Source organism: Camelus bactrianus, chromosome 17 (assembly GCF_048773025.1).
Source record: "Camelus bactrianus isolate YW-2024 breed Bactrian camel chromosome 17, ASM4877302v1, whole genome shotgun sequence".
NCBI lineage: Eukaryota > Metazoa > Chordata > Mammalia > Artiodactyla > Camelidae > Camelus > Camelus bactrianus.
Genome location: NC_133555.1, coordinates 38,598,119 through 38,622,796, shown reverse-complemented (window position 1 = coordinate 38,622,796; position 24,678 = coordinate 38,598,119). Strand labels below are relative to the sequence as shown.

Here is a 24,678-nt window from a genome sequence, read left to right as displayed (position 1 = left end):
AGTTGACTATTAGAGAAATAGAAGATATAAAAGAAAACTGAAATGGAACATCTGGAGGTGGAAACATAATGTCTGAAAAACAAATAGTGAACAAAAATCTTCTCGATGGTAGAACTCACTTTCAGACTGTCAAGTGATCATTGAATCATCACTTCCTGAGAGATGCCGCCTCGGCTGGAACAAACTCAATATTCTGTGTTTGTGCAGTGCTCCAACCTCCTCCTCAAAGCACTTGCTGTGGTTGTCATAGTTGCTTTATCAATGGGATGCTTGTCCGTCTTTCCCACTACACTGTAAGGCCCACGAGAACAGGAGGGTGTTTTCGTGTACCAGTGCCCAGAACAGTGCCAGGTGTGAAGAAAGCACTCGAGAAATACATTTTGAATGAATGAACTGTTGTAATCAGCTTGGCCCTGGATTCATTCATCCACTCTGAGTTAAAGCATCCCCTCTGACTGCCTTCATCAGCGTAGCGACCCTGGGCTACGAGTCTTACATGGCCTCAAAGAATGGGCTTCCTGCAGGCACCTTAGTATGAACAGATGATTCATTGAGTGACCTGGAGCAAGTTGCTTAATGTCTCTGATCTTTGGTTTCCTCAGCTGTTGAATGAGGATGTTGAAACCGATGAGCTTTAAGAACTCTCCCAGCTCTTATGTTCCAGGATGCTGTTATGGTCCAGTCTCCAAAAATGCTCCTCCTCCCCATGAGGTCCTCACCTCTTAGTCTCCGTGCCCTGAAATGTGCTCTCCCTGCCTTGACTCAGGGCTTTCTGTGTGATCAGTGGAGTAGGATGCAGAGAACAATGTGTGACTTCTGAAACTAAATCTTAAAGGGCATTGTAGCTTCTGCTTTGGTCTCCTGGATCACCAGCCACCATGTCATGAGAACACTTAAGGAGCCCCGGGGAGAGGTCCTCATGGAGGGTAACTAAGGCCTCCTGCCAGCAGCCACGTGAGCAAACGGTCTTGGAACTAGACCCTCCAGCTCTACTCAGACCTCCACTGGACTACATAGCCCTACCAACATCTGGCCGTAACTTCGTGAGAGATCAGAGCCCTATTCGCGGAGCCAGGCTGCTCCCGAATCCTTGACCCACAGAAACTGAGATGATGATGGTTGACTGTTGGGGTTGTTTTTTGTTTGTTTGTTTTGGTTTGGTTTGGTTTTGAGTTTTTTTTTTTTTTTTTTTGAGGGGATAAACATTTGCCATTTGTTTATCTGACAAAAGACTCTAATCTAGGATATGTAACTCAGGGCCATCAATTGATAGACAGTCCACCAGGAGAAAATGGGCAAAAGACTTGACCAGGCACTTCACTAGAAAGAGACCCAAATGAGAACGAGAATATGAAATGATGGTCCGTGTCACCACTCGTGAGGAAAACGCAGGTCAAAACCACAGTGAGACCCTGCCTCATGTACACTGCAGTGGCTAAAATCAGAACGCCTGACAATGTGTGCTATTATTTTAAAGCACTGAGTTTTGGGGTGATTTGTTCTGCAGCCGTAGATAACTAGGATACTGGTATGAAAGCTGTTCCTCCTGCACTCTTTAAGTACTTCTGCTGTGAGGACGACACTGACTCATTGCATAAGCTCAGTCCCCAAAATGGACATCTTTCCCAATTTGGGAACCAAGCTGGGGGCCTGGCATCTTGATCAAAAGTCTCAAGGAATACAGAAGCCTCTCTTTTCTTCACTGGGCTCCAGCGGCTCTGAGGCCACCCCATCTCCACTAAGCTCCCCCCGTCTTCTTTTTCTCATTAGCTATTTTTTTTTTTTTTTACTCAGTTTCAACAGTTTCATTCCCACTCTGCTTCTGCTCTTCTAGGTGACCTTGGGATCCATGTTCTGCTCTCCTGAATGAGTTTTCCAAGTTCCCTAATCAGTTTTGAATGTATTCAAGGCACCTGGGGGCACATAGCAGGTGTTAAACAAATGTTGTTTATTGCGTTGGTCCAGGTCTTCCAGAAAGTGAACCCTAAACAAGGATTAAGGTTCTAATAATTTGGTTAGAATGTGCCCCCAGAGGGAAGGAAACAAAGGAAGCGAGACAAGAAGCCATATGATGTCATGTAACACCTGACTGTGATGGCGTTGTTTCACTGTGAGCCCACCCTGAGAAGTGAGGGGGCCCCAGAGTGACTTAGCATGGAGCTTCTCTAGAAGGCTGCAAAAAGGAGTCACAATCCAGTGTTGTTTACAGGAGAATGGAAAGTGGAGGAATTTATCTGTCCTGCTCCCACCTTCTATCTCCTACGTTAACCTTTACCCCACGGGGAGTCAGCTCCTTTGTATTTTCCAGCCCCTGATGACTGCTCAGGAAGCCAGATTCCATGCCTAGTGGTGAGGAATCTCATCTGAGTTCAAAAGTGGGGGGCATCCGGGAACAGGTGGGACACCAGCCAAGAGAGAGAACAGTCATTTTTGGGAGGGAATGGGGGTTGTTTAGGTTCATTTACTTATTTATTTTTAATAGAGGTGCTGGGGATTGAACCCAGGACCTTGTGTATGCTAGGTATGCTAGGTATGCACTCTACCACTGAGCTATACCCTCCCACCCAAGAGAACAGTCATTGAGGAACCTAAGAAGATATGCAAGATGTATACCCCATATAATTACCTTCTTGGTCCCTTTTCTGATTCCTTAGGTACTAGCTTGCCAGCACAGGCACAGCTGGAGTAAGGCCTGGCTTCTTGTTTTGACTGCATCTGTTCCTCAAATGTGTAATGTGGGTGGAGATACAGTGAGACTGCATATTAATGGAAGCTGACCCTCACAGGCTTCAAGACAGTTGGACACACCCAAATTCTGGCTCTCCAAATGCAAGACTTCTTTCTTTAGCCAGCTGGGAGGGGAAGATCTTATCTCTGGGCTGAGGGTGTCTCTGAAACAGTAACACCCAAGCACTAGCTTAGAAGATGCAATTTAATTGAGTAAAACTGGACTTTTTGAACTAGGCTGTTTTAGACAAAATTAAAAGGCCCTAAAGCCTTTTTTTTTTTTTTTTTTTTTTTTTGCCAGGAGGAGTGGTGTTTCCTCCCAAGAATTCTCCAAACTTCTTAGAAGCAACCTTGGGAAACTGGCTGCAAGCAGTAGATGGAGGCCTCATGAACCTCTCAGAATTCCAGTGTGCCAACAGGCCCAGTCCAGTTCTCATTAACAGATGAAGATAGATGTGTAGGTGGGTGGGTGGATGAATAGATGGATGGATGGGTGGGTTTGTGAATGGATGAATGGACGGATGAATGATGAGTGGGTGGATGGGTGGGATGGTGGGTGGGTGGGTAGGTGAATTAATAGGTGAGGTCGCTGCTCATTTTGTAAATACCCGAGTCGTCATCCAGGTATCTAACACCCTTAAATGCTCCTTTTCCAACAGGCAATCAAGGAAATCATTGCCGTGAGTTTTTGCTGTCTTGAATGCATCTCTCCAATATGCATTGTTCCCGTCCCCGCCAGCCCCTCCGATCCCCCACCCTTCTGGCTTGTTATCAGCTCCGTGCTGTCTCTTTGCATTAAAGTGACAAGAAGCAGCACAAAGCTGACAACAGGCGTCTGGAGCTGTAATTTGCACTGACATTCACTGGCGTTATCCACTTATTGCCTGGTAAGCCAAATAGGAGATTTGTCTGATTTTGATCCTAGGAAGAGAAATGACAGCCCTGCTCTGCTCCTGCCATTCAAAACAAAGCACCAGGCCGGTCCTTGGGCCCGAGTGCTGGCTGGCAAAGCCCACCTTCGTGATGGGGAGGCTCATCTTCCTTTCCTCCGGCCGAAACTGCCTTTTAGGCCTGACGTCTGGCAAATACTGGACAAGGGGCTGTAGTGGGCAGTGGGAGGTGCCAGGCCAACCTCTCAGCTGGTGACAACCCTGACCACGGTTGCCAGGAGACTTCAGAGGACCCTCTGGGGGAATGAAGTGCCCCCAGGTAGTCAGGCCGCAGCTGAAAGCCCTCCTTCTGCCTCCCCAGCCCCTCCCTGTAGACTCTTCTGGCTGGAAGAGAAGCTAGGCTGAATGAGAGGCTCTCGAGAAGCAGCACCAAGGAGTTAGCCGGTGGGCACAGCCCGCTATGTAATTTACAAGACCCCAGACAAAATGAAAGTGTGGGGCCCCTTGTTCAAAAAAAGCAGGAAAGATGTCCTTAAAGGTACTAAAATATAAGGCCTTTATCTTTCTTTTGTGGTCTCCAATTTGTCATAGTGTTTTTTTACTTGCTATGTAAGGCTCTCCCAAATAAAAATAAGTAAATAAATATTATTTATTAGCATGATTTTTACCTTTAACTTTAGATTATACAATGACAGTTTTTACATGCACATAGAAGAGCCTTTAACTCAGATGCGGAATCACCACAGGGATATCATTCGTATTTCCTAACTGGTACATGCAGGTGTAGGTCATTGCTACCAGAAAAATGAAAATGCTGCCTAAAACTGTTCTTATTTCACTTCTTCTTTTTTATTGAGGTATAGTCAATTTACAGTGTTGTGTTAGTCTCTGGTGTACAAAATGGTGATTCAGTTATAGACATATTCTTTTTCATTATTGAAATATATTCCCTGTGCTATACAGTAGGACTTCGTTTATCTATTTTATATATAGTAGTTAGCATCTGCAAATCCCAAACTCTCAATTTATCCCTCCTCCTCCTTTTCTCTCTGGTAACCATTAGCTTGTTTTCTACAGCTGTGAGTCTGTTTTTGTTTTTATATATAAGTTCATCTGTTTCATTTTTTTAGATTCCACATATAAGTGGTATCATATGATATTTGTCTTTCTCTGTCTAACTTTCTTCACTTAGTATGACAATCTCCAGGTCCATCCATGTTGCTGCAAATGGCATTATTTTATTATTATTTATGGCTGAGTAATATTCCATTGTATAAATATACCACAACTATTTTATTCATTCATCTGTTGATGGACATTTAGGTTGCTTCCATGTCTTGGCTGTTGCTGTGAACATTGGGGTGTATGTATCTTTTCGAATTAAAGTTTTCTCCAGATTTATGTCCAGGAGTGGGATTGCTGGATCATATGGTAAGTCTGTTTTTCATTTTTTAAGGAAACTCCATACTGTTTTCCACAATGGCTGTGCCAACTACATTCCCACCAACAGTGTAGGAGGATTGCCTTTCCTCCACACCCTCTCTAGTATTTATCATTTGCGGACTTTTGAATGATGGCCATTCTGACTGGTGTGAGTTGATACCTCACTGTGGTTTTGATTTGCATTTCTCTGATACTTAGTGATATTGAGCATATTTTCATGTGCCTACTGGCCATCTGTATGTCTTCACTGGAGAAATTTTGTTTAGGTCTTCTGCCCATGTTTTGATTGAGTTTTTTTTTTTTTTTTTTTTTTTTTTTTTTTTTTTTTTGCTATCGAGTTGTGTAAGCTATTTGTATATTCTGGAAATTAAGCTCTTGATGGTTGCATAGTTTGCAGTTATTTTCTCCCATTCCATAGGTTGTCTTTTCATTTTGTTTATAGTTTCCTTTGCTTTCCTTTGATTAGGTCCCATTTGTTTATTTTTGATTCTATTTCTATTGCCTTGGGAGACTGACCTAGGAGAACATTGCTACAATTTGTGTCAGAGAATGTTTTGCCTATGTTCTCGTCTAGGTTTATGGTGTCTTGTCTTATGTGTAAGTTTAAGCCATTTCAAGTTTATTTTTGTGCATGGTGTGAGGGAGTGTTCTGACTTCATTGATTCACCTGCAGTTGTCCAGCTTTCCCGACACCACTTACAGAAGAGACTTTATTTCACTTCTTGTTATACACACATTTTGCCAACACTCTCCACCTTCATCTTACTGAAGAGCAGATAGGGACTGAGAGGAAAAGAAACCATGGTTGCCCTTTCCCTTTCTTTCTATGATAAGTTGTTGGTTAATACAAGGAAGTCACTTAAGAATATGATAAGAGTTCCTTGGCCTTTCTTAGAACTTGATTGTCTTCTTTCTGCATTCAAGGCAGGTTGTGGGTGAATGGAAAGCAGGACCTCTCTGGGCTGTCAGTGGGTCCCTCCCCACTCCTCCCCCATTTGGCCAGTGGTCCAGGTAACATTCTTCCCTGGGCCTGACTCTGAATCTCATGGAGCCTTGTGCATTGTGGGCCCACTGGGATTCTGTGCTTATGGGGCATGGAGAATTCAGGATGAAATGGGGCAGCGGGAGTGGCAGACAGACATATTGCTCACACACCTCTCCTTATGTATGTGCTCCATGGCCTCAGAGACTTACAGAACACAAGTTCAAAGATAAAATCAGTAAGAATTTCTCAATGGTGACCACAGAGCATTAAACTAAATGTGAGACCCTCCTGAATGTCGGACACTGGACAGGTGTAGAGACCTCACACCCACGAGCGGCCCTCCCTGCCAGGGCAGTGGCGTAGAAGAGCTAACTTGGAGAGAGCCTGCGACGGCCAGGCATGGTCCAGATGCTCTGTTTGCTTGACTTCATCGAACCCTCTTGACTATCCCATACAGCAGGTAAGTTATTTGTATTTTTCAGGTACAAAATGTGAGTCACTGGCAGGTTCAGTGACTTGCCTAGGGTCACAGAAGATGCCACTGGCAGAGCCGAGATGCAGGCACAAGCAGTCTGGCCCTGGAGTCCAGGCCACCGCCCACCAGGCTGCTCAGAATAAATCCAGGAAAGACCTGGGGGAGTCACACCTGGCTTTTTCCCTGTGTCTGTGTTCAGGTCTCTGTATCAGGGCTGGAAGAGGGTGTGGTCTACCCTTCAAGTGGGAACCATAACTTCACTTCTTTGAAGTGTTACCTTGGCTCAAGCCCAGATTAAGGGGCTTTGTGACATTTCAAAGATGATGCAGGGGATGAAGTTCAAAGTGGGATGGCCTTGGAGTCCACTGGGTCCAAATAAGTTGGGACAGGGCAACTGGAGATTTGGCGAAGCCCGACCTCCCAGCTGTTGTTAGACTTGGACAAGGGGGAGTTTCACACAGGACCAGCCAGTGAAGCCCTGGCTTGGTTTTCTCCTCGTCCTTTAGTAAACGGTGCGGATGTGCGCGTGCACACACACTTAAACATGCTGGGGACCCCGATCTGCCTCCAGGCCACATTCTTAGAAACCGCTTCCCTTCAACTCCCCCCTCATCTCCTCTTTCTCAGTGTGACTCAGACGTGTTCCCCACCCACCGCCTGGAAAGGCGTTTCCCAGCAGGTTCACTGGGTCAAAGGAAAAGCCCTTTGCATCCGGAACACGTCCTGCAGACGTCAGCAGGGAGGAAGGGCAGCCAGGAGGAGGGAAGGGACCACTCCCTTGTGCTGCTGGTGTCAGTAGGAGAGGGCAGGGAGGGCAGGGGTCATGGAGGGGAATGGAGTGTACGGAGCAGAGAAGCACATGATCAGATAAGCACTTGGCACAGTGTCCCCAGAAGGTGGACGGAGCCATGCCGTGCTTTGACATCAGCCCTAAATGGTTTATCATCACCCAACAGCCTAGTCCTGTTCAGTCATATTTATGACAGCTTTATAACAAAGTCAGTTACCTCCACCCCAAAGTAGTGTGCTTTCTGGTTAGCCATCCGCACAGGGTTATGTCAGGTGGGAGCCCTGCCCTCCCTCTTCGCATGCAGGTTATGGGGCAGAAACCCCCAGTCCCACCAGCCATGAACACTTCTGTATCTGGTGCATTTTGAGGTTTTTTTTCCTTTAAAAGAATTCTTTTTTAATTTATTTACTTAAAATTTTTAAAAAAATTTTTGGGGGGAGGTAATTAGATTTTTTAATTAATTAATTTATTTATATGGAGGGACTGGGGATTGAACTCAGCATCCTGTGCATGCTAAGCACACCCTCTACCATGGAGCTGCACCCTACCCCCTTGAGGTTTTCTCTATTAACATTCCTGCAGACACAAACTTAAATGTCCCATCATTTAGGAATTAAAAAGAAAAAGTATAATCATCCCTCAGTATCCGTGGGGGATTGGTTCCAGGCCCCCAGTGGACACCACACTCCGAGCTCCTGTCCCGTCTAGAAAATGGTGTAGGACCAGGGCCCTCCAAATCTGCAGGTTCTGCATCCCCTGAATCTGGGGATGGGGATGGGGAACCCGCTATAGAAAGGACCAGCTGTACAATATAGCTGGACTCCTATAGATTGAGTGCTGGGACTTGGAGATAGGACGTCAGTGAAGGGAAGTTATGGCTTAAAGTGATGTTTTCCCCGTTCTGATGGCAGCCGTTGCAGCCTCTTTGTGCTGCTCATTTTTCATTTTCCCAGAATGTGGAAGGCTTTCTCTGCTTTTTTCCATCTTTGCTTGTATGATGCCTTGAAGGGAATCTTACTGACCAGCAACAGCAGGGGGCAGAGCTCTTTCCTCTCCTGTTTCCTTTTTTGGGTTGTAATGCTCTGTTTCTTTTTGGGCATTTTGTTTGGAGACCATCAGACATGTATTTGATGCAGGACACAAATGTCATATGGTGGTGTTCACGTCACACGGTTGACAAAGTAAGTTGAGGGAGAGGATCCCAGCAGATGGGTTGAGGTTATGTTTCATACCGTACACGCTGCATCCCTGACAGCCCAGAGCAACAACAGCCACTTTGTCAGTGGAAAACACGCAAGGTTTTCTGTTGTCTCAAGTGAGAATTCCCTAAGTGGCTATTTTAGGGACCTTACCCACTCCTCAGGGGATATGCTTTTTCTTGGTTCTCTTTTTCTCTTCTCAAAAATGCTGCTGGTTCCGGGGCTTAGGGACCATGATTGTTGCTCCCTTTCACCATAAAGGTCAGGATCCTTTGTTACAAAGGTTTTGTGGCTCAAAGTTGGGCAGACGTGATCTCTGCTAAAGAGCTCCCCAGTTATCATGTTTGCCCAGTTGGAGTGAGAAAAGGGGGCTCATGGGTGTGAAAGTATATGAAACCACACAATTGTGGTCTCTTGCCTTTCTTTTTATAACCCGCAAAAGAGACCCCAAAATGTCCTTGAAGGGAAGTTCAAATGGAAAGAAAAGAAAAGCCAATTTCTTCTTTTGTTCATAGTTGTCTGTTCATATTAAGTCTCCAGCAATATTCTGACACTATGATGATAACAGTTAAGTTATAAAAGCTGGGGGGAACTACTCTCATCCTGGCTTGCTGATTTCCAGGTTTCTTTTGGCTTTAACACAGGAGAGCTGGGGTGTTGAATGTCCAGCAGTTGCAGGTTGACCCCTGGCTGGCTGACCTCCATCCCTGAGTTAATGTCCATCAGCCACCAGTCAGGTTTGAAGCATCACTTGGCGGTATATGGCCACCGCGGATCATTCCTTTCCAGTTGTTTTGGGTTGCCATGGAAACAAAGATGTCTTAATGTTAAGAATAATTTGCTCCTTAATGGAAACGGTCTCTCTCTAAAGGAAAGTTAACTTGGGAGCCATTAGAGTCATTCCAAGTTGCTGTCCCCACCCCACCCCCGTCCTACTTTCTTCTGCTTGCCTAGAGGTCTTAATTTTGATGATGTATGAGGTGTCAGCCAGGAGGTCTTGTGCTCTGCCGCGAAGCACTATAAAAAGGCAGATGTATGACTGTGTCATCCCCAAATACCCTAGAAAGTTAAGTGTTAAACCAACGTTAATAATAAATGTTTTCCTCTGAAGTAGGTTACGGCAGTATCACCGGAGCCCTTTAAAATATAACAAACCAATAAAATCTCAGGGAGTTCAGGGACACCTCACCCTGCCACTGTCCCTAGATTACAGTCAGGAAAGTTATTCAACACCATCCCATCCTGTCTGCCTGAAACCCTTGGGTGGATAGAGGAACAGCCCCTCCAAACATCTGAACTTGATCTTGACACATGAGAAGTCTTGGGACCAGAAAGCCCTGGAGAATGCAGAAATGACTCTTTAAAAGTCTTTTTGCGGAAACGTGGCCACTGACCCATCACAGTGACTCAGCCTCCCTGCCCCCACCATTTTGCTTCCAGTCTCCCTTGGTTCAAATGGAAGGAGGCAAAGAAACGCTCTCTGATCTAGGTCCTGCCTGACCTCCCATCACAGGGTGCTGCCTCGACCATTTGGCAAGCACTGGTCTTAACTTCTGGCTCCTGCAGGGGTTTGGCTAAGGATAGGGCCCAGGTGGGGAGCCTGTAAGAAGAGCTGCATGCTTGTGTGCAGCAGAATTTGAAGCTTACTCTCGAGCGACCCAGAGTAGTGCTATCTTTGCTTAAGAAAATTCCAAGCTGGAATTCTTGATTCCAGCCCCCATGGATGTAAAGTCCCAACTATTCCTCCTCTTTTGTTCCTCACCCAGTAGTAAGATTGGTGGTTGTGGTTGCTCTGGCTGTTTGCTCCTAGAGGGTCCTTCCTGGTTCAAGAAAAAGAGTCAGCATCACTGACTTTTGATGAGCTGGGCTCCCCAGAAGCAGACCCTGAGAGAAGATTCTAGTGAAAGTGGCTTATTAGGAAGTGTTCCCAGTGTTCTAAGGGTTTCGTAGGGTGGGGAGCCAGGGCTGGGAAGGGAAGGAGGACGAACAAGTGTATGATGTGAAGCCATGTCCCTGGGAGGGTAGTGTTGGCCCAATCCCACAGGGGCACAGTGTAGGAGACACCTAAGTGTCCCCATCACGGATGAAGTAGTGGGGGAGTTTATAGCCCTTCACCCCTCCATGATTGGATAAGGGCTGCAGGGGCAGGACATACAGGGAATGCAGCCACAGCTGTTCCAGAAGCCTGTGGGCCCTCCTCTGACACAGACGCAGGAGCTACTGGGAGTGGAAGCACTGGGAGAGATTGTGCTCAGAAATGCTAAACAATCTGAGGAGATAGTGACAATGGACTGGCAGCCACTGCTACACACCCTACACACAAGACAATAAAGCAAAGGAAGGAAACCAAAGTTGACTTTCAGGCTCATTTACTTGTTCGTCACTCATTCAGTCATTTAGCAAACATTTGCCGAGCACCTGCTACGTTCCAGTCATCAGGCTCACTGCTGGGGCTTTAGAAAAAATTAGGAGGTAGCCCTGATCTTGGACTTGAGAGGTTAACAGGGTAACATGGTGGGATGGGGAATATATACCTAATATCCATCACCCAGCTAGCTCAGGTTTGGACCCAACTATTCCTCACTTCTGTCCAGGTCTGTTCCATGAGGGGCCAACACTCTCATCTCAAAGAAGCTCTCTGTAGAATGATGTAATCCAGAGGCTACAGGGCTGTGCTGTTCAATGTGAATACAGCACTGAGATGAAAAGCACAACGTGAGTGCAAGGTATTATTAGTAATAAAAGTGGCATTTAGCAACACCACAGTACAGAAAGCTGACACAGGAGTTTGCATTTAGGGAAGTGTTCTGGGTCTCCTAGGCCCTTTATCTAAGAATCAAATGCTCCTAACGGCTATAAAACATCCCTGCCCTCGTTTGTTTTAGGGCTGGAACATTTTTTCCACATCTCCGCTTTGGTAAGTGCCCCACCAGTTCCAAGGAGTGTGGCCGCGTGGGCGGTGTTTCAGCAGCAGCTCAGGCAGGGTTACCCAAGGTCATGTCCATCTATTGCCCGTGACCCACCAGCCAGGAACAGGAGAGAGGGAAAAGGGACTGGAATGAGTGGAGACGAAGAGCAAAACTTTCTCACTTGTAGGGTAACACGGGATAGGAAAAGTCCAAGCATTCCTGTTCCTCTGTTCCTAGGACCCAAGACTTGAAGATCAAAACAGACCCTGCTAGATAAAATATAGGACACCTAGATAAATGATGAACACTTTTTAAAGTATAAGTATGTCCCAAATATCTCCTGAGAGATAATTCTATTAAACATTATTTGTTAATTTTTACAGACTCATGGACAGAGAAAACAAACTATAGTTACCAAAGGGGAAAGGGCGGGGAGGGATAAATTAGGGGCTGGGGATTAACATACACATGTTACTATATGTAAAATAAATAAACAGCAAGGACCTACTATATAACACAGGGAACTCTATTGAATTTCTTTTAATAACATATAATGGAAAAAAAAACCACTTGGTTATTTATCTGAAATTCAAATGAAACTGGGCATTCTGCATTTTTCTTCTCCAGTGTTATCTGGTAACCCTACCCACAAAGGCTTCACCTGAAGGACTTCACACCTTTAATTCCCTCCCCAGGTGAGAATGGACGGCTGGATACCTACAGAGGAGGGCTCGGTTTTAGGCCACATGGGAGATTCAGATCTCTCCATTTGAGCCATTTATCTGATGTCAACTAAAATTGCTTTTCAAGATCCTCCGTTCATGGTTCGTAGGGCTTGGACTGTGGACCCAAACTGTTCTTTAACTCATACTCACTCCCTGATGCCAGCAGAAAGGCCCACCCGCCCGGAGAGGACAGCAGGCACAAGTGTTCACGGGCAGGAAAACGGATGCAGAACAATGACCAAGGTAAGGATCCCTTAGCGGGACCTCAGATTCCAGAATTCCTCATTCAAATGCGATTCCTTAGAATTTTAGACTGTGATGGGCTTGCCTTATGCTTATGAAGAAATTAAACAATGCTTTTTTTTTTTTAAACAACAAACATAAAAAGCTCATCTAAAATGACTTGCAGTGGAGAGGGTAGAGCTCAGTGGTAGAGTGTGTGCTTAGCACGCATGAGGTCCTGGGTTCAATCCTCAGTACCTCTGTTAAAAAAATAAAATAAATAAACCTAATTACCTCCCCCAACAAAATTTAAATAAATAAAAATTAATAAATTTTTAAAAAAAGAATTGCCACGTGTAGATTTTAAAGCCCTAGAGAAGTGCATCCAGCCCCAGACCTTGATATGTCAGCACCTTTTTCCTGGTGTAGCCCTTTCCCAGCAGTCACCTTATTTGGGCCTTGGCACAGACTTGAGGGCCAGTGCCACAAAGGTTAGCCAACAGTTTGGCAGGTGAGGCAGGCCACACGACCCAGGTTGGGGGGCTGGTCCAGAGCAACATGGGTGGTGACAGAAACCTCTTTGGTGGCCCCGGTCCTTCCCATCAGCACCAGCTGATAACAGGAAGTGAACCCAGAGCCAGATTCTGGATTTTAGCGCCCAGATCTAGGATATGCTGTTTGAGGATTCCAGCACTTGCCTTCCCTCATCTGCTTGGTGGAGGCCACAGATTCATTCCTTAAATCCTTATGAAGTGTGGGCAGTGTTCTGGGCCTATTTCAGGGGCTGGGGACACAGCTGGGAAAGGTGGACAAGGTTCTGGCCTTCGTGGGTCTTCTGTTCTGAAGGGGGTGTCAGATGATGACAGGTGTTCTGAGGACTGGGACAGAGGACCAGGCGGGAGGAGGGGCTGCTTTATGGAGGGTGAACAGGGAGCTCTTTCTGGACAAGGGGATACCTGAACAGCCAGTCTCCTGTCCCATCTGGAGCCCCAGCTCTGAAGGTAGAGCTCTAAGCTGGGAACGAGCTTGGTGTCTGAGGGACGGCAGGGAGGCCAGCGTGTCGGAGTGGACCCAACAAGATGGAGAGAAGGGAGATGAGATCCAAGCACCAGGCAGGCTCAGTCTGTGGTCAGGAGCTTGGATTTTATTTGAATGCTGACGGGGAAGCTGCCGGAAAGCAAATCTTAGCCCCGGTCCTCACCTTCTCCTGTGGAGCTCAACAAAGAAAGAGGATGTGGGCTTAGGCTCGGACTGGGAGTAGTGGAGAGGACACAGAGACCCTCACAGGTGATGGCCAGGTGCCCCCTCTTGAGGGGCTTTGGCCTCTGGAAGGGGGCAGGTGAGGCATGTGGCTGCTGCCTGCTGTACAAAGGTTGGCTCCTGGAGCTTGGGGTTTTCCCAGGATTGTAAGATTCCAATTCCTGAAGCTTCATGTGCTTTTCCAGAAACCTAGTAGGTGTCCTGATGAGGTTTCAGACCCTATAGCAATAATTTTTAGGCCCTGGTGGCCTTTGAACACAGGCTGGGATGGTACCGTCTGCCTATGCAGACTGCCAAGAAAAGATGGTCCAAACTGTCGTGGGGATGAGCAGAGCTGAGCCCTGGCACGGGGCCAAATGTTTTATACACCCAGTTCCTTGAACTTGGGAGAAGGTCTCTTGGCACCTTGTCTGGGGCCAGATGAAAACATTTCAACCAGTGGTTCTCAAAGTGTGGCCCCTGGACCAGCAGCGTCAGCATCAACTTGTTGGAGATGCTAAATCAGAAATGCGGTCTCTGAATGGTAACAAGCACTCCAGATGATTCTAATACTCAGTAAAGTTTAAGAACCACTGCTTTAGAAGAAAGCTGGGCGGATGGTTTAAAAAAACAATAATAAACTCCTGCTTTTGCTGAGACTTGGCTTTCAGTGTAAAGTCAAATCAGCAAAACCAGAAAACTTCAGGGCACAGGTATGTGGGATGTAGTCTCTGCCCCAAACTCAACTCACCACGGAGCCTAATATCCAAGTTATAACTTCCCCATGAAACATATTAATAAAGGATGAACTCTCCCAACCAGGTTCCAAGGCCCTAGTTCATTCTTGATGTTCCTGGAGATTTCATTCATGCATGCATGCATTCATTCCCACACTCTTCGCTGCTGAAGATACTAAGATAATAAAACCCTATCTCCACCCTCGGGTAGTTTGTATCAAGGACAGGAGTCTGACTGGTGAATGAAAAGTGCAGGGTGATAAGTACTCCAAGGGCCCTCCAGGTTGGGGTGGGGCCCCTTGCCTAGGGAAGGGAGGAGGAGGTCTCAGCCAGGCCTGGAGGAGCAGAAACACATAGGAGTGGGGCGGGGATCATCCACTGCAGCCAGTCTGGTGGCTGAGTCAAATTATGACAGAGTCGGATGGGAAAGTGAGTTCACAGCCCTGACTTCCCCCTGAGAGTCTGCAGAGTCCATGTACACTCCATGACTACAAGTATGTGCTTGGGGTGCAGAAGGGAGTCTGGAGGAGTGAGGGCTCCACTGGCAACCCCAGTCCCCAAGTTACTGGCCGGAGGCTGTGTTCCCAGCTCCTTTTTCTGATCAGATTTCTTGCTGGCTGGTTGGCTAGTTCCAAAGCCCAGCAACCCATTCTCAGTACTATCACCCCAGTAGACACTTGCAAACCTCACTTCTCTTTTTGGAGGTGGGGAGGTAATTAGGTTTCTTTATTTATTTAATGGAGGTTCTGGGAACCCAGGACCTCCTGCATGCTAAGCATGCACTCTACCACTGAGCTATACCCTCCCTCCCATCCCTGCTCCCTGGAATCCTCACTTCTATCCCAGTATTTTGTCCATCTGAGAGTGCTTTCAATTGATCAGTGAAGAAATAGGAATAAATTCCTGTCCACACAGTCAATGCTCTAACAACCTCAGTCCTTAGCACACAGTCTTAGCAGTTCTGCTCCTACGCACAGCGTGGCCCACCTTTGGTAATTCGTTCATTCAGAACTATTTATTATGCCAGGCCCTGATCCAAATGCTCCCCTGCCCCAGTCCTCCTGTGACTGATGGCTAATAATTATGCGGGCATTTTTAGCCTCACTAGCAATTAAAAATGTGACAATGAACTACTATTTTTCACCTGTCAAATTAGCACTGCTTTGTTTTCAAGAAGATACTGTGGGCTAGTGAGGAGGCTGTGAGACGGGCACCTGCAGTACATTGTTAGTGTTAGAAACGAGACATCCCTTCTGGAGAGCGATTTGACGATGAGCATCAAAAACCAAGTGTTAACACTCCTTAACCCAGAAGTGCATCTGGAGGTTTATTCTAAGGGAATTTTCAGGATTTAGACAAATCCTGATACTAGCTGCCACGTATTAAGTGCATACCATGTGCTGTGCACTAAACGCATAAATTATCTCCTGTACCAACAAAGATTTCACCAAGACATTGTTTTTAATGGCAAAAAATTTTAAAACAGGCTATCTTTACAATAATAGAGAATGTTTAAACAGATTAGAATAAGCGCATAAAACATAGTACTATGCATTAAAAACTGTATTTAAAGAATTTTAAATGCCATGGGAAATGTTCTTATATATACAGTATGTTCTAATATATACAGTTCTTATATGTATGTACAAAAATATAGACTATTTAGACATGCATAAAAATAACACTGAGAAACAAGTCAAAATACTACTAGATGGAATGGAAACTTTTTTTTTAAAATACTTTCCGCATTTTCCTATTTCTCTACAGTTGGAGTGTATCTCTTTTATAATGAAAAGGTTAGAAAAAGGAAAACACACATGTGCGTACACACACACGTGACATCCCCCTGGGTGTAAGGAACTCCTTAGTTCATTTTTCCCTTCGGACGGCTACCTCCTGGTCCAGTCCTGCTGAGTCAGCCACGTCGTCTGAGTTTTTCATTTTCTCTTTGCAAAATGAATGTGATGATCCTGGCCTCTCCGCCTTGCAAAGATAGTTGTGTGCTGTAGCTACCCTTGCTTATAAAACCCCAAGTGAATGCTAATCACTGTCGTTATTAACACACCAGGGCTTTCTGGGAGAGCTGAGTCACAGTTACTGTGACATCATCAGTGAGGCGCGTGTAAGGAAGGAATGGCCTCCTGGGACAGGACTTCGCGTGAAGCCTCCTCTTCCTGGAAACCTTCCTCCTGTATAGGTTTCCAAGAGGGACTGAAGGTGGAGTTGTGTATCCATCTACTGTCGCTGGTACCAAGTGACCTTACAGCTCAGTAGCATACCACCAAGCATTGTTTCTCACTCACAGATCAGCTGGGTTTTGGCTGATCTCGGCTGGGATCAGCTGGGTTAGGCTCCAGGCTGCCATTTGGGTCCGAATCTGTTCTGCATGCCTCTCATCCTCCCGGGACCAGCAAGCTAGCTGGGGCATGTTCTTCTCCTGGTGATGGGAGAGGACACACCCAATCACACAAGCACATTTCAAACCTCTGGATGCGTCACATCTGCTAATATCCCCGAGATGAGCCCAAAGTCATGGGGCAAGAAAGTGTTTCCCTCCCAAGACTGGGAATGGGGGTGTAGGTGGACTCTACGAAGTCACACGGCAAAGGGTGTGGATGCTGCAGAAGATGAGGAAATGAGGCCAATAGTTCAACCTGGCACAAGGACCCCTGGGAAGGTGAGATGAGCCAGGAGGCTGTTAGCTATCTGACTGCTCAGGCTGAAGGCGAGGAGGGAAAGAGACTGGAAACACAGGCTGTGACCTGTTGGAGGCAGCTGGGAAACACCTACTCTGAACTCCTTGGTTCACACAGACAACATTTACTGGGATTTGGGCTTGGAGCTTGGTGGGGCTCTGAGCTGGGACGGGATACAGGTGAGTAGGAAGGCGGGAGTCTATTTGCTCACGTTTTCCTAATAAACTTTCCGCAGCTGCAAGCCCACTGCCATGCTTTAAAGGCACTTGCATTTGCAACACTCCTGCCTCTCGTGTTGCCGTGGTTTTCAAAGGTTGTGTGTATTTTTATCATCTCGAGACCATATCTCAAGCACTTCTTTCACACGTAAAGATCTTTATGAGCTCTCCCCGGGAAGATCAAATGGACGTGTCCCCAGTCTGGACTGCCAGAATCATCGGACGGTGTGGTCTGTTGCCTGGGATGCGGGGCTGGGGGCAGGAAGGTCTGCCTGCCAGGGCAGCGTCCAAGGACGGTGGGGAGTGGGGAGCTTCTACAGGACCAAGTCCCCGACTGTGCCCTTTATACGTCTCTGCGCCAGAGTCTGAGTCTTAATGGAGATGAACAGGGCCCGGCTGGAGGGCTGAAGGAACCAAATGTACCCTACAACCCTGGAAGATGGAGACAAGCGTAGATCAAGGGCTTCACCCCAGCAGGAGAGTCTGGGGTAAGATGACTCTTTTTACGTGGAATGAGGTGACTCAGCGCAACTACAAAACAGAAGTCTCCTCTTGCTTCTGAAAACCAATAGATGTATAAGGAGAAAAAGCCTGAATGTGGAATTCTGCCAAATAATGATAGCTGTCCCTGTTAGGTTGGCACCTGTCTTGCAAGAGGTCACTGTAACTATCAAAAGTCAGGGGTTGGACCCCAGTCAAATGACGAGAAAAGTCATCAGTCACATCCCCAAACACCTGAACAGCACTACTCAAATCCATCAGGTCGGAGCAACTGCCACAGCCAAAAGGTGCCTAAGGAGATGTGAAAAATGCAATATCCTGGATAGGGTCCTGGGATAGAATAAGACATTCAGTAAAAATTAAGGAAATCCAAATAAACTGTGGTTTTCCATTAATAATAATGATCAATACTAGTTCATTAATGGTAACAAATGTACCATCCTAGTAAGATGTTCATAGTAGAGGAAACTGGGTACAAACTGCATTGGAACCCTGGGTACTATCCTTTAAACTTTTCTGTAAAGTGAAAACTATTCTAAAAAAAATAGTTCATTAAAAAAAAAATTCAAGGTTTGAAAGCACAGCCTTGGAAGCCAGGCTTCCTGGGGTCCAGTCCCCGATCCTCCTTACCTTGGGCAGATCACTTAACCCTTTCTGCTTCGACTTCCTCTCCATAAAATGGGAATAATCGTAGGACCTCTGATCGTCCTGGAGACCAAATGAGTTAAAACTTGTCAAACTCTGGAAGAGTGTCTGGCACCGAACAAGTGCTCCAAGTGCTTATTTGGTTCATAAATAAAGCTAAAGGTGTGGGTTCACCTCAAATGTTCTGTAAAACGGGAGGACGTGTACATTCGCTGAGTTTAAATTTCTCTTAAAAAAAAAAAAAGGAGCATGCTCAGGGCTCAGTTTGGGCTCCACTGTCCCAGAAATCCCGTGACCCTGCCCCCTTCCTCCAGCTTGGCCTGAATTTGGTTCTTCCTGTTCTTTCTCCTGATGGTGTCCCATTCTTTGCCAGGTTGAGACCGGATGACTCAGCCTGGAAACCTCCCGTCAGGAAGGAGTCATATCAGCACAGGCAGATACACCGTGCTCTTGACTGTCGACCTCTTCTTTCTTCCCCGGGAATCTCCTACTGAGTCTAGGTTCCAGCAATACCCCGAGACACCTCCCATCCCACCACCCTCCCCCAGACTCATAGCCCCTACCTGCTAGCTGTCTCTCCTGCCTGCACGGATGCCCTCCCAGCTCAGAGAGCCTTGGTAAAGGGGGAACATCCCCGCCCGACAGGATGCTTAGGAAATGCGTGTGTTCCTTATTGCTCAGGAAGAGGTCTCTCTAAAGAACAATCCTGAACTTTGTCCAAACGCTTGAAAGCTTGACACAAGTCATCTTCCTGTGAGCATCTGAAAAAAGCCTGAGTTCAAGCAGAATCCGACCCACACATCTGCTGTTTCCTTCAGTCAAGACCTTGAGTTCCTGGAGCTGTTTCCTGCCCCGGCTGATGGCCACACTCCTCTTTGGAGCTGCCAGGTAAAACAGGAGCCAAACCCTGCAATGTGGCAGTAACAGAAAATTTGAAGCTACGGGATGAGGCTGAATCTCCCAAAACTATTCCCTGGGGGCCCCCACTTTTTTCTAAGGAGATCTATTTCTTGTCTAAAATCCTGAGACACTGGTGAAGGCGGTCATTAATAAGACTCATTTTATAGGTGAGGAAGCCAAGTCCTTCTGGAGAAAATGGAGAGTTCAGGCATGTTTCCTCTTTGGAGAAGGGGTTGCAATCCTTCATCCACGTTCTATTTGGGGTTAGCTTCTTTGCTTTTCTCTGCTAGCACTTGGCAATGACCTACATAGACCACATGCCTAATAATAACTTGAGTTTTATTAGCACCCAACATTCAAGAGCCTCTGGGGATTTGGCAGAAAGCAGTATTTAGTAAATCATCTGCTTGTTGCAAACAGACCTTACGCCTCTGGGGCAGCCTTTGAAGAGAAGAGGCTGCCGGCTGGGAGTATCAGGCACAGCCGCCGCTGGTCTGACTTTTTTCTTTTTCATTTTTTTTTTGCTTTTGTATGGAAGTCTCTAAGACCATGGCTCACTTGCAAAGGGTTAACATTTGGGATCTATAACAACTAGTGTGGCTCAGATATCAACCAGTCAGAATGGATGCTGGCCAGAGGCCCCAACCAGGACTCTACCCCGACTCCCATCCCTAGTTGGCCAGGCATTGGCCCTAAAGCTGCAGGTTTAGGAGAAGGTCCAAGGAAGTCTAGGGAAGGGGTCGAGGTGGTCAGGGTGATGAGACAATCGCTCTACCAGATGCTATGGAAATAATTCAGTATTTAACCAGCCGACTGTCAACCCTCTATACCCACACGTTCTCAGTTCCTGGGAAGTACAGATCCATATTACATGGCTGAACACAGACGAGTTCCTAAGCATATACGACGCTTAACCTTGGCAGCCAGGGAGCAGTGGTACTTAGCTTCAAGAGCCTCAAGGATTTCATTTTCCTGCATCCTACCTCCCCTTTGGTCCACTGGAGCTGGACATGGGACTGAAGGTGGGTCAGGTGAGTGGTTACCTGAAATGGACAGGTGTGAGAAGAACAGGGGAGTGGGTGCAAGTCACAAAGGATCACATGAGATGATCAAAGTTAGGGAAGCCCAAGAGGGTCCCTAAGTCCAGAGGATGGTGTAGAATTAGATGTGAGAGAGAGGACAGAACAGGGCAGCTGCTGGGGAGATTCCCAGGACAAGAGGGTGGAGAGGATCAGAGAACAGTGAAGCAAGAGGGTCTAAAACCATTGGCTTGAAGGCTCCACCATTCCTTACCAGGAGGGGATTAGCTGTGGTTAAAAATGTAGGGAGCAGGGGAGCTACTCAGTGCTCAACAATTCTTAGAACCTCCTTGTAAACAGATTTCCCCAAGTGTTTGTGACTCACGCAGCCAGTTTTTTCTAGAAAAGTTGTCCCAGATGCCAAAGCCAATGCTTAAGAAGGACTTTTGTCATTTGAAGGGCTGCTTCCCACTGGGAAAAAGTATGATTTGGTTGGGTGGTCCTTTCTATCCCAGTGTCCAAATTCTCTAGGGCAGGGCAGCTTTATAAATTTTTACCGTACAGTAATTCTAACATAGCCCATTTCAAAGTGGGCTCGAAGGCCACTGGCAGTGCAAGTATTCTCCTGAGAGATGCAAATTGCTTTTCAATCGCATGAGTCCTTTTTTCTTTTCAGAGCGAATGCCACACAATCCTCCAGCTGTCATTATGGAGAACTAACAGCTTCTTACTAGTAACTTATTAAGCGAATCATTAAGGATGACTGAATTTGGAATTTGTGAACCAAAATTAGTATGTGACCGGAATTCTTTTATTCAGCATTCTTACCCCCATTTCTGCCTCCATGCAGCACCTCAGTGCCTATAGGCTGGTACCAAGGAAGAGTCAGGAAATTAAATGCCTTCTTTCCCCAGGACCCCTGAGTTTACTCCAGGCCCTAATTCATCCATGGCTTTGGAAACCTCAGAAAATATCATGCCAATGGGAGTTTCAGGGGAAAGATCTTGAAATACCAATGAGTCAGAAGGTGAGTCAATTCAGTTCCCAATAGAAAACAGATGGCATCTTCAAAACAGGATAACCTGGGGAGGGATTACTTACCAAAGTGTGGGCGGAGGGCGGGGGACACAACCAGCGGTGCTGTAGCTGGAGCCTCACCTCCCTGGGTCCAAAGGAAGGACAGTGGGGACAGTTAACAGAGCCCGGCGAGAGAGGGTGTCTTGTTAGGCTCCTGGGTCTTGAAAGGAACAGTGACCTTCAACAGAGGTGACCTTGCAGGGAGGAAGCTAGGGAATACGTATCGTTCCCCAATTGCAATGTCCTTCCTTCTGCCAGGCCTCCTGCGTGGCCATACCCTGCCCTGTGAGAGGACACGGGGACTGCTGATGAGCTTTGGGCACAGAGGGGCGTGGGGCGGGGACCTGGGAGGCACAGGAGGCAAGAAATAAACCCACCAAGTTCTCGCTGTGGCTCGAGGTGGGAGGAGACTGGAGAAGCTTTCTTTTCTTTATGCATTTCTCCATTTTCCTCATATTCTCAAAATAAGTACATCTGACTCCTGTTTGGAGAAAATATGATTTTTAACTAAAAAAGGCAAAACCACAAACCACATCAAGAGCAATAATAACAACAAGGAGTCTGTCCCAAGGATGCCCCACCGGCCGGTACCAACACTCTCATTAGCCAGAACGGGAAGGTAGACCTCACCAGAAATTCTGTCCCACTTCGAACAGCCAGCTGACCCTTTCCCTCAGGGCACTGACCACAAACAAAAGCAAATGGAACTTCCCACGTTGTTGGGAAGAAGAGTCACTGGGTCCTGAAGAAAGTGATGCCCAACTTAAAGTCATCAGGAGGGTCCATGGCCTTGCAAACTGTTAGAATCTCTACAACAATTCTTTGTAAACGAAAGGGAGGCGCTCACAAAAGGTTATAACCACTGCAAAAGGCGAGAACGAACACATCCACAGCCCCCAGGAGGCCTGTCGCACGGCTCACACTTGGCCAGAAGGACACAACCTTGGAATTGAGGAGAAACACACACAGGACCAGAGCCAGCTGGGAGGGAGCGCTCTGTTTCCTATCAGATGGCCTCTTCCTCACTAGTCTTCTCCGCCCCTCAGCTCCCTGGGGTCCCCGTGCCCAGGATCTGGCTAGGAGTCTCTCATGGGGGTCTCTCCCTACCTGCAGCGTGGAGGTAGATCCTCGGGTTTAGGACTTTTGGAGACTTCAGAGGGCACCCCACCTTTCTCTTGCTACCTGGACTGCCTTTGGCAGTGTGATTTCAGAGGGAAGGACAAGACAGATGAAGCCAGTGGAAACCCCATCTCACCACGAGAGGAAAATCATGGCAGAAGAGGGCGGGAAAAGAAGGCAAAATAAGGAAATGGGAAATTCATGCTAAAGGCTGCAAAGGTGATCACACTCTTTCATTGTCATTTTGAGTCCTTTTGACCTTTGGCACCATGGGGTCTGAGGCACTGGCAGACAGAGCCCGGAGGTTTTAAGGCTGGAGAGAAATGCAGTGGCAAGGAGAACTCCTGTCAGGGTTTACCCGGTCCCCATGCCCTCACCATCTTTTACACCTCTCCCCACAACCCAGAGGACAGAAACAGCCCCTGAGCCACACCTGGACCTCCTGTTGTTTGAAAACACTGAACCTGTCTTCCTCCCCAATTTAAACTATGCAATCTGACCTACAACTAGTGGTGCTTGTCCTCAGTACTGGGGAAGGCTGAGTGGTGGGTGCAGGGAGTCCAGAAACAGAGGAAAAATTTATGAACATAGAGCACTTATTTTTCCTGCAGGATTGGGATGTAGCTAAAAGTGCAGATTCTGGAGTCACACTGAGAAGGTCCAAATCCTATCTCCTCTGCTTCTTGTCAAGGTGACCCCCTTACTTAACCACCAGAGCCCTCTCACTTAGAACTGGGATGACCAGACCGATATGCTCCCTAAGGTGACACAATGTAAAATACACAGCATGAATTTGGACACATTCTTGCCTTAAAAAATTTTTTATCTGAAATTAATCAAGCCTCTAGATCTCTTACCAGTTTACAGGGAATATAGGGGACTGAAAAACAAATGAAGCAACACGACAAAGAAGCAAGCAGCCCAGTTCAGAATGTGGGATGTCCTACAAGATAAATGACCTGGTGTCTTCAAAAAAACCAATAGCATGGAAACAAAAATGAAAAAAAGGAGTGGAAACTTACAGAACAGAAGGAACCATCAAAAGAAATGTGTGAGCCTTGTTTGGATCCTGATTTGGAAAAAAAAGCCATAAGACACAAATGAACTTATTTACAAAACAGAAACAGACTCACAGACACAGAAAATAAACTTATGGTCACGAGGAGGGAAGTGGGTGGGAAGGGATAAATTGGGAGTTCAGGATTTCCAGATACTAACTACTATATATAAAATAAATAAACAACAAGGTTCTACTGTATAACTCAGGGAACTATATGCAGTATCTGGTAGTAACCTATAATGGAAAAGAATATGTAAAAGAATCTATTTGTGTACATGGATGACCAAAACATTATGCTGTACACCAGAAATTGATGCAACATTGTAAACTGACTATACTTCAATTAAAAAAGAAAAAAAAGAAACAAAGGGAAAGAAGAAGGAAGGAAGGAAGGAAGGAAGGAAGGAAGGAAGGAAGGAAGGAAGGAAGAAAAAGTCCTAAAGAAACATCCTTGAGAACTAACCTAATATTAAGGAATAGCTGTTAATTTTGTTAGGGTGAATAATGGCATGGCAGGTATATTTCTAAAACGTCCTCACCAACTACAGACGTACACACAAGCATTTATGGGTGAAACAACATGACATCTGGGATTCAGAGTGTCAGGGAGTAGCAGGGGGCAGAGTTAAAATTGTTGGAGCTAAGTGATGGTTGAAGCCTGAGTTTTCATCTTACTTGTCTGTCTATATTGTGTATTTTTGAAAAATTTCATAATGAAACATTTTAATATAGGCACAAATAAGTGACTACAATGATGTTAGGTTGGATTGGATCCCTTCGGTGGGACCTCAGCATCCATCAGGTTTACCTGCGCTTTCGTGCATGGCTGGGGTGGGTGGTTCCACCCAGCTTCGCTTGCTTCACTTCCAGAATGAGCCACACATCGTTCTGACCTGAGGCATGGGATGCCAGCTAGAGTCTGCTCAGGTCACCCCCCACCCAGCCGTGAAGAGCCCACAAGTGCAGGGGTGTCAGTGCCCCAGGTGCCTTGCTTTTTTTTTTTTTTTTTTTTGAAGTGTAGTTTATTTACAGTGTTGTGTTAGTTTCTGGTGTATAGCATAGAGATTCAGTTATACATACATGTATATTCTTTTTCATTATA

General features: G+C 46.3%; 1 protein-coding gene and 1 long non-coding RNA gene across 2 annotated transcripts in view; one reads left to right on the top strand and one right to left on the bottom strand.

Annotated features, from left to right (window-relative positions):
* The window catches only part of LOC123614294 (Golgi-associated kinase 1A-like), a 109,320-nt gene extending 105,138 nt beyond the window's left edge, over nucleotides 1–4,182 (top strand). Inside the window, exons 18-19 of the mRNA XM_074345116.1 lie at nucleotides 3,029–3,188; nucleotides 3,387–4,182. The gene's annotated coding sequence lies outside the window, so the exon portion shown is untranslated. The remainder of the gene's footprint in view (nucleotides 1–3,028; nucleotides 3,189–3,386) is intronic.
* Nucleotides 4,183–15,776: 11,594 nt separating this feature from the next.
* On the bottom strand, nucleotides 15,777–19,300 carry LOC123614303 (uncharacterized). The gene is made up of 3 exons (XR_006721666.2): nucleotides 18,965–19,300; nucleotides 18,387–18,464; nucleotides 15,777–16,778 (listed from the first exon to the last, which is right to left on the bottom strand). It is a non-coding gene; the product is annotated as an uncharacterized LOC123614303 (long non-coding RNA).
* Nucleotides 19,301–24,678: the final 5,378 nt, after the last annotated feature.